The following is a 12162-nucleotide window of genomic DNA, read 5'->3' as shown; positions in this document are numbered from 1 at the left end:
ACTCTTGTAACATGAGTAAAGCCATGTGTGATATACAAGAGAAATACTTTACAGATCATTTGCCTAAGTAGATGGTCATACCAGGGCTTCTAGTCCATTCTTGATATTTTAAAGACTTATTTCATTGTAGAACCATTAATCTGTCTTCATTTATTCAATTCTATGAATAGTCATGATTACATTCTGAATCAAAATATGTGGGACTTAGTATAATAGAGGATATCATTCAAACTTGGAGCAAAGGCAAAGAATAAGACATTCAAGGAGGGTATATAGATCTACAGACTTATGCTCTCAAGGTTATTTCTCAAAAATTAGAAATGATCAGGGTCTCCAACATCCTGGCAGATGATGCCAGTTTGATTGGAGTTTTACTTTGTACTATGATTAAGAAAGTTAATAAATTTAAATTTCAAAGAACCCTTAAATTCTGTTGTCAACATGGAGGCAAAATTCAACTATTTCCGAAATTAACCAAGGAATTTTAAAATCCTTATCATTATATCTTATATATAGGAAAAGGCCACTTCTACATCATAAAAATCTATTTTAAAAATCTGCTAAAATTAAGTTTTATATTTTTGGAAGGCATGGATTTTCATGGATAACTAACTGAAATTCCTTTTTCAGGACAGAAGTCAGGACAGACTTCTTTACTGAAAAGAAACTGCAAGGAGTAGAACACAAATATCTAAAATTAGCAGAGCAGAGATTAAAAACAAGAGCTTAAAAGAGAGAAGGTACAGATAAAAGTGAAGAAGAAAAATAATTCCAGAAGTTTTCATAGAGTTATAAGGTCATGATATTTTTAAAAATGTCATAAAGCAAGCAAATGAGGGAGTTAAAAAACCATATGCATTTGAAATTATCTCAATTCCTCTAATTTCTTCCAATTAGTAAAATTGATTTCCCATAAATAGCGAAAAAAATTACTTTAAAATTATTGTAAGAAAAGGAGAATTATATCATGTAATAAAAGTCCACCAGGTAACATATACTATAGTAAAAAATGAAAGTTTGACCTCTCAAAACAAACCACAAATTGACCAAACAACATAGGATTGCAAACATTTTTAAATGAGGTAACAGAAATTAGAAAAGAATTCAAAATTAACAAAAAGAAATTTCAAGTGGAAAATAATCTAGCAGAACAAACAAAAAAGTGGTTAAGAGGTAAAAGGTGAAAAGAAGAAAATTTTGAGAATCAAACAAAATGGAAAACCAATATGAGATGAACACACAAAAAGTAATTAAAATATAGATTAGAAATAAAGATCTGACATACATAAAATAGGACTTTCTGAAAAAGTAAATTCAAGCAATGGTACAAAACAATTCTAAAAAGTATTAAATTATTTTTGAAATTAAAAAAGGAAGAAAAGGATATAAAAAGATACATATCTAAGGAAAATGTCACATACAGGAAGTGTCAATTATAACTACCAAATACATCTGTATTTTATTTACTGAATTTTAAGCCTGTAGGATTTGTTTTTTAATATAAAGACAGAGTCATTTTTAATGTAAAGAGTGTCAAAATATCTTTAGGCTATTTCATTGTTAATTTTATACCAGAAGACAGTGGAGTGGTGTATTTGATTTACACAAGGAAAAAAATGATGATCAAGAACAGGGTTGACAATGATACAAATGTATGAATTTCCAAGATCATCATGATGTCATGTGTAGATAATAATAATAATAATAATAATAATAATAATAATAAAAGAACAGGGTTGAGTTGATTTTCAAGTGTCAAGAGTGACTATTATTAACATGCATGAACTCAGAGAATATTTTTCTCATGATCACATCCTAGGGAATAAACTTCACATATTCAAAATGATTAGAAAAAGTGATAAAGGGATTTGTAATGGGTATTAAGTATCTACTACTCATAGAACCAAAACTAAATTGTGATAAGGATGGAGGATATTACATAATAGATACATTTTCTGAGAGATATATACAGTGCAACTACTAATAGTGAACATAAAATATGGTAGTAAAAAGAACAGAATAAGCTACTGATTGCTTTATGGTTACAATTTTGAAATTTAAATATTTCTTTATATCAAGTGTTCAAAAAATGGAAGACAGGGAGAAAGAGAGTCACATTCTGATTTCAATATTGCTTGTAGTAAAGAATTATAGATAAAAACAAAAAGAAAAACTATTAGAATAAAGGTATACATTAAGTCTAGGACTGTGGCTCAGTGGTTGAGCTCTTTGTCTAGCACATGTGAGGCACTGGGTTCTATCTTCAGCACCACATAAAAATAAATAAATTAAAGAAAAGTAATGTGTCCATCCACAACTAAAAATTGAAATAAAAAATAAAGGCAAACATTAAATTATGTAAATATTCTGATATTTATAATAAAATTTAAAAGGAGATTTAGTTAAGAATATTTAATATGAACAATAGAAGAGTATATAGAATAGACTACAGAGTGAAGAACTTTCTAAATAAAATATTAAAAATATGTGCATTATATATAGGCATACTAAAATATTTATCTCTATGTGTGTAACATCATGACAGAACCCAGGCCAAACATCTTAATTAGATAAATAAATAAAAAATACTTTTGGAAAGGGATTTATGTACAGATTGTTTTAAAAACAAAATCTAACACTGTTGTTATACATAGGAGATAGACATATAAAATAATGATTAAAAATTAGAACACTGGCATTGTTAAAAAAAAAAGAAGTGAAACCTTACAATTATGCCATCTTATAAAGAGATTAAGAAAGAAATAAAGGGGCTGGGAGTGTGGCTCAGAGGAAGAACACTTGCCTAGCATGCTTGAGGCACTGGGTTCGATCTTTAGCTCCACATAAAAATAAAATAAAGGTATCATGTCCACAACTAAAAATTAAATGTCAAAAAAAAAGAGCTAAAGAATGAAAAGCAATAGTAAAGCCAAAAAGTGGGGCTGGTTTTGCAGCTCAGTGGTAGACCATTCACATAGCATATGGAGGCATTGGGTTTGATCCTCAGCACCACATAAATATAAATAAATAAATAAATAAATAAATAAATAAATAAATAAAAGGTACTATGTTCACCTACAAATAAACAAAGATAAAAAGGGCGGGGGTTGTATTTGTTAATGTTACAAATGTCTAAGAAGACAAGAACTAAGCATTGATAATATTTATGTCTTCAATATCAAAGCACCAAATTCCCATAAAAAGAAATAGTACCAAGGTTCAGGGAGAGAAGTAACATATTTAGAGCAGAAGACTTTAATATATAGTTCTCTAAGGAAGATGAAGTATTAAATACAGGAACATACATACATACACACACACACACACACACACACACACATGCATACACACTCATAAAGATATAAAAGAATTAATGAGATCATCAACAAAGTTCATAATATATGAAATTCCAAATCCTGATAGTAGAGAATACAGCTTTTTTTCAAATGCACATTCATAAAAATGACTACATCTAAATTCACAGATAGGGTAAGTTACAAAAATAGAAATAATAAAAATAGCCTTATTGACAATGATGTAGTGATACCAGAAAGTATAACAAAAAAATTTACATGGCACTTGTACTTTGAGATTAAAACATGTTACAAAATAAATTTTGGTTCAAAGGAAAAATACAAAGTAGTTATAGAGTTAAAAGGTGAAACAGAATCTATAAAATATAATTAAAATAGTTACTAATGAAACAACATTATTTTTTACTATATGTATCAGTAAATAATGAATGGAAATAAATAAGATCAAGTGACCAATTCATAAGTAAAATTAAAGAAAATCAAAACTGAACAAATACAGGGAATTAAAGCAGTCAAATCATGCTAATGATATATATCAATATAAGTAATACATTTAAAAACTACTTTTTTGAAAGAAAATTCACAAATAGGCAGTTTGACAATAGCTAAACTATTCAAAAAATGGTATGAAATTTCAATACTCAAAATAAAAATTAAGAGTCAGCAAACTAGAGGAAGTTTTTGAAATGGTAATTCTTTGCATAATAGCTCAAATACATTTGAAATCTACTCAAAATGGATAATGTTACCCAAAAGTAGTGGGCATACCTGTAATCCCAGGGACATGGGAGGCTTAGCCAAGAGGATCTCAAGATTAAAGTAGCCTCAGGAACCTATAGAGTCCCTAAGCAACTCAGGGAGATGCTCTCTCAAAATAAAAAATAAAAAATTCTGGGTATGTGGCTGAGTAGTGGTTAAGTGTCAATGGGTTCAATACCTGGTACCAAAAAAGGAAAAAAAAAAGGACTTTGGTCTTATGTGTATTTTTACAAAACTATAACAATGAAATAGTAATTTCTTACAATTAAAAGAAATAAGAAAAAAACAAAACTATCAACTATTTCCAGAGATTTTCTACAATTGGAATCTATGTCTAGTAAAATGTATCCTATATTGAAAAACAAAACTGCAATACATTTTTATAGTTTTTAGTATACACTTTGTTAGTTGAGTATTAGAATTGTTCTTCTGAGTCTGGAATATTAGAATTGTTCTTCTGAGTCTGCTGTATATGCAGTATGGAATAAAACAAAAGATACGTATATATAATTTTTTATTCTATCACTCTTAGGTTCTCTTGAGAACAGAGATCACTTATGTGTGAAAAAGTGGATATAGAAAAAAAAGAGGTAAAAAGAGAAACTAGTTAAATATAATTGTAGAGTTGAATATAATTGGAAGTATCAGCATGAACACATGGCACACCCCCTGCTTCTCTCTTATTTATTTATTTATTTATTTGTTTGTTTGTTTGTTTATTTATTTATTTTTCTTTGACTCTGGGAATTGAATCCAGGGCTTTGCATCTGCTAGGCAAGCTCTCTACCATTGAACTATACCCCTCTTCAAACAAAACAGAATTAAAAAGTCCTGTTTTGTCAATCTAAAAATGTGTAAAATCAATATATCGATTAGAACTTTAATTTTGAGTCTTTTCTCTCCAAATACCATTTCTTACCCAACAACCTGAGTTTCATGTGAAATTGATAATTACAGGTCTGAGGCAGCAATAATACCATCTGGGCCTGAGACACTTTACCAGGCCAGGTATAGTGGCACACACCAGTAATCCCAGAAAATTAGGAAGCTGAGGCATGAGGATCACAAATTTAAATGCAGCCTGGGCAATTTAAAAAGATCCTGTACCAAGATAAAAAATAGAAAGGGCTGAGGATGTAGGTCAGTGATAGAGCAGCCTCATACCAAATCCAATAACCAAAGATAAATTAAATACTACCAAACTTGTATCAAAAGAATTTATTATCCTTAAGAATCTCCAAATGGAAAATGATGAAAACATTAGACTATCAATAAGAATAATAACTGTAACTGATTAAAATAAATAAAAAATATTTAAGTTTATAAGCTAATTTAAAATAAATAAAATATATTTAAGTTTATAAGCTAATAATAATATTGACACAAACAATACAATGGTACTATTCTTAGAGAATACCAGGGGAAAAGCTTATTTTGCAAAGTAGTTAAATAAAGGAAACAAACCAAGCATTCATGCCATTTCTGTATGACCTTTATCCTTGGGGAATAAAATAGAAGAAAAAGTTTCTTTTTAGTAGTATTTCATCAAGTTAACAAAAATAAACTACTGAATGATATTGTGAATAATTTGCAAAACCTAAGTAACAGACATAAGCACATATTCATGACTGCTAAAGAGAGAGAAATGGCCATTTTCATTATGCGCCTCTTGTAAATACAGTCTATGAAATATAATCTGAAGTAGTTTTGCCAGGAGGAAGAAAAAAACAAACCTGAATCTACTAAACCTTCTACTTCTAAATACCAATTAACAAGGGATAGAATTTTGTTAAACTATACCTTGGAGTTATAGTCAGCATAATTTAGACTGTGGAAAATGCTGTGTATAAACCATCCAGTTAAAAAACATAAATATAAGAAGATATTGAGGGAACTACACACAAATTTTTAGTTTTTTTAACTCAAAAACTTTAAAACAATAAACATGAGAAAGACTTGATAATTTTTATGTCTAATAAAATAATAATATCACATACCTACAACAATTGGAAAGGTCCACATGTAATTTATATTTGACATCATTAAGAAATTATTATTATTTCTTCTGAAAATGTGACCTTGGCTTCCATTCAACATAGATTCTGAAACAAGGGTTCTAGAGCAAGCATCTTGTTTAGGATATAATTTCAGGACATTAATATGGAAGCTAGGAAGTATGGCAGGCAAAGGAAAGACCCTCCCCCCCAAAAAATTATTCATTATCAATAATTGAGCTACTGGAGCTCAATCCTGCCCCAGAAGTTGTCACACCCCAGAGATGTTTTAACTGGGGTAGTGAAAGTGGAGGTATTTATCCATCATCTTCTCTGGTATTGGTTGAAGGCTACTTCTGGGAGTCTCTCCAACACTTCTGGCTTAATCCACACACAGGACTAAGGGGATCCTGTGGTCAGGGGGAAAAAATCATCAGGCAAAAGAAAGTCTCAGGTGACTAAACAAGATGGTGGCTTTAGAGGTAAATGCTGAGGGTTATGGAGGAAGCACCGCAAGCTGTCCTATAGTATTTATAAGATGTAATGGACATGAAGAATAAAATTGAAACCAAGGTTTTTTTTTTTGTTATAGGAATACTTATCAAAACAGATAAAATTGTCTACCATCTGGGATCTGCTTTAAAATCATAGGAAGGGAAGGGAAAAGAGGCAAGTACAGATATGTGCAGTCATCAGTTAAAAATAGCTTAATAGGGGATCAGTACTTGAGTTATGTTACCCTATTTTCATTTATATTTGAAACCCTTTATAATATAAACTTTAAAACAAATGTTCAATTTTCCATAACCTGCCTAAAGAAATAGTATCTTTTATTCATTGAATACAATTAATAGTTAACCAAGAATGCCGATATGCTTAAAGCAAAGCTTCAGTAATTTTCCTAAGCATTTACTATGTAGGAAACCTGGGTTCAGGTACATGAAACAGTTTGAGGGTTAGTGAAAGGTAGAACATTTAAAGGAGCTCAGTCTTATTTAAAAGTCTTAATATTTCCTCTATGCCATCTCTCCCTCTAACCCCCCCCCCCCAAAATGGGTGGGGATTGCATATATAGCTGTAAGTGACTCCATCCAACCAAGTAAGTTATTCTTATGCTCTAATTCATTGACAAGGAAATATACTGACAATCACTTTACTATAGGTATCTGAATCATTAACTTATTGATATCAGAGCTAAAATCTACTGGACTTGAAGGTCAGTATTATTCCTCTAACATATTAAGTAGCATGCCTGGTAGAAGAGTCATATTTGAAATTTATTTGTGACCAAACTTGCCTACATTTATTCGTGATGTCCCCAAGTTACTACAGCATAGTTATTGACCTCACATAATCAAAATGATTAAACTATAGGAGATACAAATTGGAGAATATCATCGCTGAAGTTACTTATTATTGCATATAAAATCACTTATAATCAAGAGTGATGGTACATGCCTGTAATCCCAGGGACTTGGGGAGGTTAAGGCAGGAGGATTGCATGTTGTAGGCCAGCCTCAGCAATTTAGTGAAACCTTTCCTCAAAAGTAAAAAATAAAAATATAAAAAGAGATTAAAATGTATCTCAGTGGTTGAACCCACCTGGCGTTGGGGGAGTGGGGTTTACCCAGTATGAAAAAAGGAAAAAAAAAGAAACCCCAAAACACTTATTATTGTTTGCCCAACAATGAAAAAACAAAGCAAGCTAACCCAAACGAAAACAATGGCAAATTTTTGAAAGATTTATCATTGATAAAAATTGAGTTCTTGGAAAAACAAATTGCAGTGAAAGCATAAATATTTTTCTATGAAATGTTTTGAAACAAAAGAGCATGTATAATGACAAATGTAAAAACATTCCAAAGGATAATCATGAAATAGAAAAATGAATGTATATTAAAGAGGAAATTACAAATATTTCAACAATATCTATAGATATGTATTCCCTTTCCCCTTCTCCACAAAAAGATTTAAATGTTAATACTGAACAACATCAAGTATAAAATTGCACATATGCGAAATTGAAACACATACAACAGATGTTTTATACATGTTACTTTATAACTCAAAGGCTTACCTAAGTTAAACATTATCCTGATAAAAAGGTGTTTTATTTTATATAATCAGGATGATCAAGATCAGAATAAATAATGAGTTTTACATAATAAATATTTCAAATTCTAAGTACATTGTTAAAGTTTGATAATCTTTCCAACACCAAAGTTGAAATTTTTACCTAAGCCAAAGTCAGTTTATATGCTGATAGTCAAGTCAACAAACGTATGATTCTCTTATTGTTTTGAATGTCTTTTCTAGTATGTCTCTTTTCCATGGAGCTCATAGAAACATCGTAAATGTTGGGAGTCGCCCAGGCTCCAAAGACTAACTTCCCCATCCCCCAAGAAGAGCCGTCCAATGGTGAGTCCTGCTGGCTCACATGATCCTTACCCACCAATCAGAAAGCACCCCAGCAACTGTCAAACTGTTCAACCATTAAACTGTCATAACTGTCAAACTGCCCCCGGCTCTATAAATATGCAGAGCTGTTCCTCAATAACCGGGCATTTTCTCTGATGGCAAGCCTTGATCGTTCAGTAAGTACAAAGAAACAAATGTTATATGCATAGACACACAAAAAAACTAACTAGCATTATATGCTCATATACAAGTTGCCAGCATATCTTTTAATGGTACTTAATTTTTTGGCTTCCCACTTTTTTTTTCACCCAAAGGACAACAAGTTAAAAAATGGAAAGTAGAGAAGATTAAATTAGGGTGTAGATCATTTAAGTGTTTCAACTGAGACCTTGAAATAAATTGCCTATGAGACAAAACTTGAAGAAATTATCAGTACAAACCAGAAAGATATTTTCAATTAACAAAAATCTATACACACTAAAATCCAATTAGATTTCTCTGGAAACTGGTCATGATACAGTAAAGCCTTTATCACTTGTAACCCCAGGTGAAATTATCACTTTTGTTCTAGTAAGTAGTTTCAAAATTAGTCAGTAATTGGTTCTGGCTCTGGGAAAGAAACACATGAGGATATTTCTTTTTTCATCTAAAGAAGTATGAAAATTTTGCTTAAATTTCCCATTTCATATTTCTAAACCACTGGTCATAGAAATAATGCCTCTGAACTTCTTACAGGCCCCTATTTGCTAGAGAGGATGATATACAATCTCCCATGCACTGGAATTGTTCAACATAATATACACATTTTCCTCATAAGGAAATATCATAAAGAAATGACAATAACAAAACACAGGGAAGAAAATTATAACTTGAAATTTTATTATATAAACATGTTTAAATTAAATTGGATATTGGATAAATTCTGGAAATCCTGAGTGTTATTTTTTAGTCAAATATACAGGTTTCTGAAAAGAACCTTCAAAGATATCAAGTACCAATGAAGTCATTACAATGAATTTTAATCCAGTATAACTGGTGTCCATATAAAAAGGTGGAAATTTGTAAATTGACATGTACACTAGAGAACACCACAAAAAGATGAAAGAACAGTATATACTTCATTTTCTCTATATTCTCACCAGCATTTATTTATTTTTTTATGTTAGTCATGCTAACCAGTGTGGGATGATATTATATTGTAATTTTAATTTACATTTCTCTGATGGTTAATTATAATGAAAATTTTTTCATATATTTGTATCTTTTTTTAGAAATCTTTATTTGAATCATTTGCCCATTTCTAACTAGACTTTTTTTTTAAAGTTTTTTAGTTCCTTATATATTCTTCACATTAGTCTTTACTCAGATGAAATTGAAATATTTTTTCCCATTCTGTAGGTTGTCTTTCACACTTGATTATTTCTAGATGTTTGCTTTTGTTTCTTGTGCTTTGGACATCATATCCAAGAAATCATTGTCTATACCAGTATCTTAATTTGTTTTCCTTATGTTTTCTTCATGTCATTGCACAGTTTTAGGTCTTACATTTATGACTTTGACACATTTTAAGTTGTTTTTGTACAGGGTGAGATATAGGGGTCAAGTTTCAATTTTCTACACTTGAACATCCAGTTTTGCCAGTTTCAATCATATCAACGAACTGAAGGATAATCTTAATAGATGCAGAAAAATGATAAACTTCAACATCCCTTTGTGATAAATCCCTGAACAAAGTAACTATAGAAAGATTGTAGCTCAGTGAAATCAAAACCAAGTGACAAACTCAGACAACATGATGATAATTGGGGAAAAACTGAAAGTGTTTCCTGTAAGATCTAGAATAAGATAATGTGTCCACTCTCATTATTTTGTTTGCTATTATATTGGCATTTTTTGGCCATAATTAGGCAAAAGAAAGAAATAGAAGGTATACAAATAGGAAGAAAGGAATTTAAATTATCCCTGTTTGCAGATGATATTCTAGGATACCATTATTTCTTAGTTTTCTCTGTTTCTTTTCTGCTCAGGATCCTTTATTACATTCTGCACTGTGTCTTCTTAGCTGCTCTTGGACAGTTGCACAGACTCTCCCTATTTTTTGGTAACATCAACTTTTTGTGGAATGATTACGAGGTTTTCTGTAGGATGCTCTATTGTTAGCATTTTTCTGGTATTTTTTTCTCAAACTAGACTATGGTCATGGGTTTGGAGGAGCAGGAGCAGCATTCTAACTTTTAAAAAGGTTTATGTAAAAGTTAACAAAATCAAAGAGCTAATGCACATGATGCCTGGGGCACAAAGCTTAGCCACAGTAAACTTTTGCTGTTAATAGTTTAACTTATTATATATATATATATATATATATATATATATGTGTGTGTGTGTGTGTGTGTGTGTGTGTGTGTGTGTGTACAAATACCATATTTGAGATTGTAGAAAATTTTCTTACTATGTTTTATAATAAATATAAACTATTTCCATTATTTTTACATTAAATTTGATTCCAGAGAATAGTTATTTAATGTATAATCACAAATAGCAGCAGTAGGAAAAGTTACTAGCATAATCTGGTAAAAAAGGCTTACTGAACAATGACAATACTAACAAAGTAGTCATATTAAAATATAATTTTACATTCTGACTTTATATGTGATTACCTCCCTTCCATTTATCTGTAAATCTTCAGTTAATGGTAAACTTCTACTTTAATGCAATTATTAAAAGTATAATAGAATACTTATGAGTATGAAAATTATGTTTCCTTTTTTCTATTTAAATCCCACTGCAAATATCATTCTAATCTTGTATTCGTGACTCATTAAAATTTCTAAATATCTGAACAGCAAGAAGTTTGTATTTCCAATTAGACAACATCAACTTACTAAGTCTATGACCTTAATTTCTCTGATACCATTCTATAAGTATTACTTCATTATTTAATCTTAAATGAGAAATTTCATGAAATTATGTTTTAAGAATTTCCATGTTAGCAATTTGTATGATCATTCATATGATGATAATTAACAAACTCTAAACTTATTGATTTCTGTTTGAAATTTAATTTCAACAGAAATCAATAAGAAAAAAGTACATCTAGTTTTCACCCATAGTCAATTTTCTTTATTCATTTTTTAATTGCAATGAATTGTGAGGAAATTGAAATTCAAGAGATTTTACTAAAACTTGGCTACTTAATTTTTAGAATTAACAACTTATTTTTTCTAACTCTTCTAGCTGGAGGAAAGAAGCACTAGATTAGAATATGTTAGTTGTAAACTGTACAAGAAAATAACTAGAAATTCACTCAATGTAGATGGAAATGCCTGTCTATAATCCATAATCATAAATACATATTTTATCTTTTTTTCTTTCTTCCTACTGATTTTAAAATTTAAAACAAATGGAAATTCTAATATAAATTCAATATTAATATTTGTAGAAGAATATTGCTATGCTTTTTGCCTTTTGTGTCATTTAAGGTCTAGAATAAGCTTATTAACTCCATTTTGCAGACAAGAAAACAGAAATAAAGAAGTAATAAATCTCTCTGGCACCAGTAGCCTCAGGAATTCCCCTGAAGCAGTTTCACCCTGGATGGTGTTCTGTATGATATTTCATTCTCTATTTATGCAGCATAACAAACCAAAAAAAATCTTTTCTTCTTTATAACTCATAGC

Source organism: Callospermophilus lateralis, chromosome 5, assembly GCF_048772815.1.
Source record: "Callospermophilus lateralis isolate mCalLat2 chromosome 5, mCalLat2.hap1, whole genome shotgun sequence".
In the NCBI taxonomy this organism is placed as follows: Eukaryota; Metazoa; Chordata; class Mammalia; order Rodentia; family Sciuridae; genus Callospermophilus; species Callospermophilus lateralis.
Note: the sequence above shows the minus strand (reverse complement) of the source record.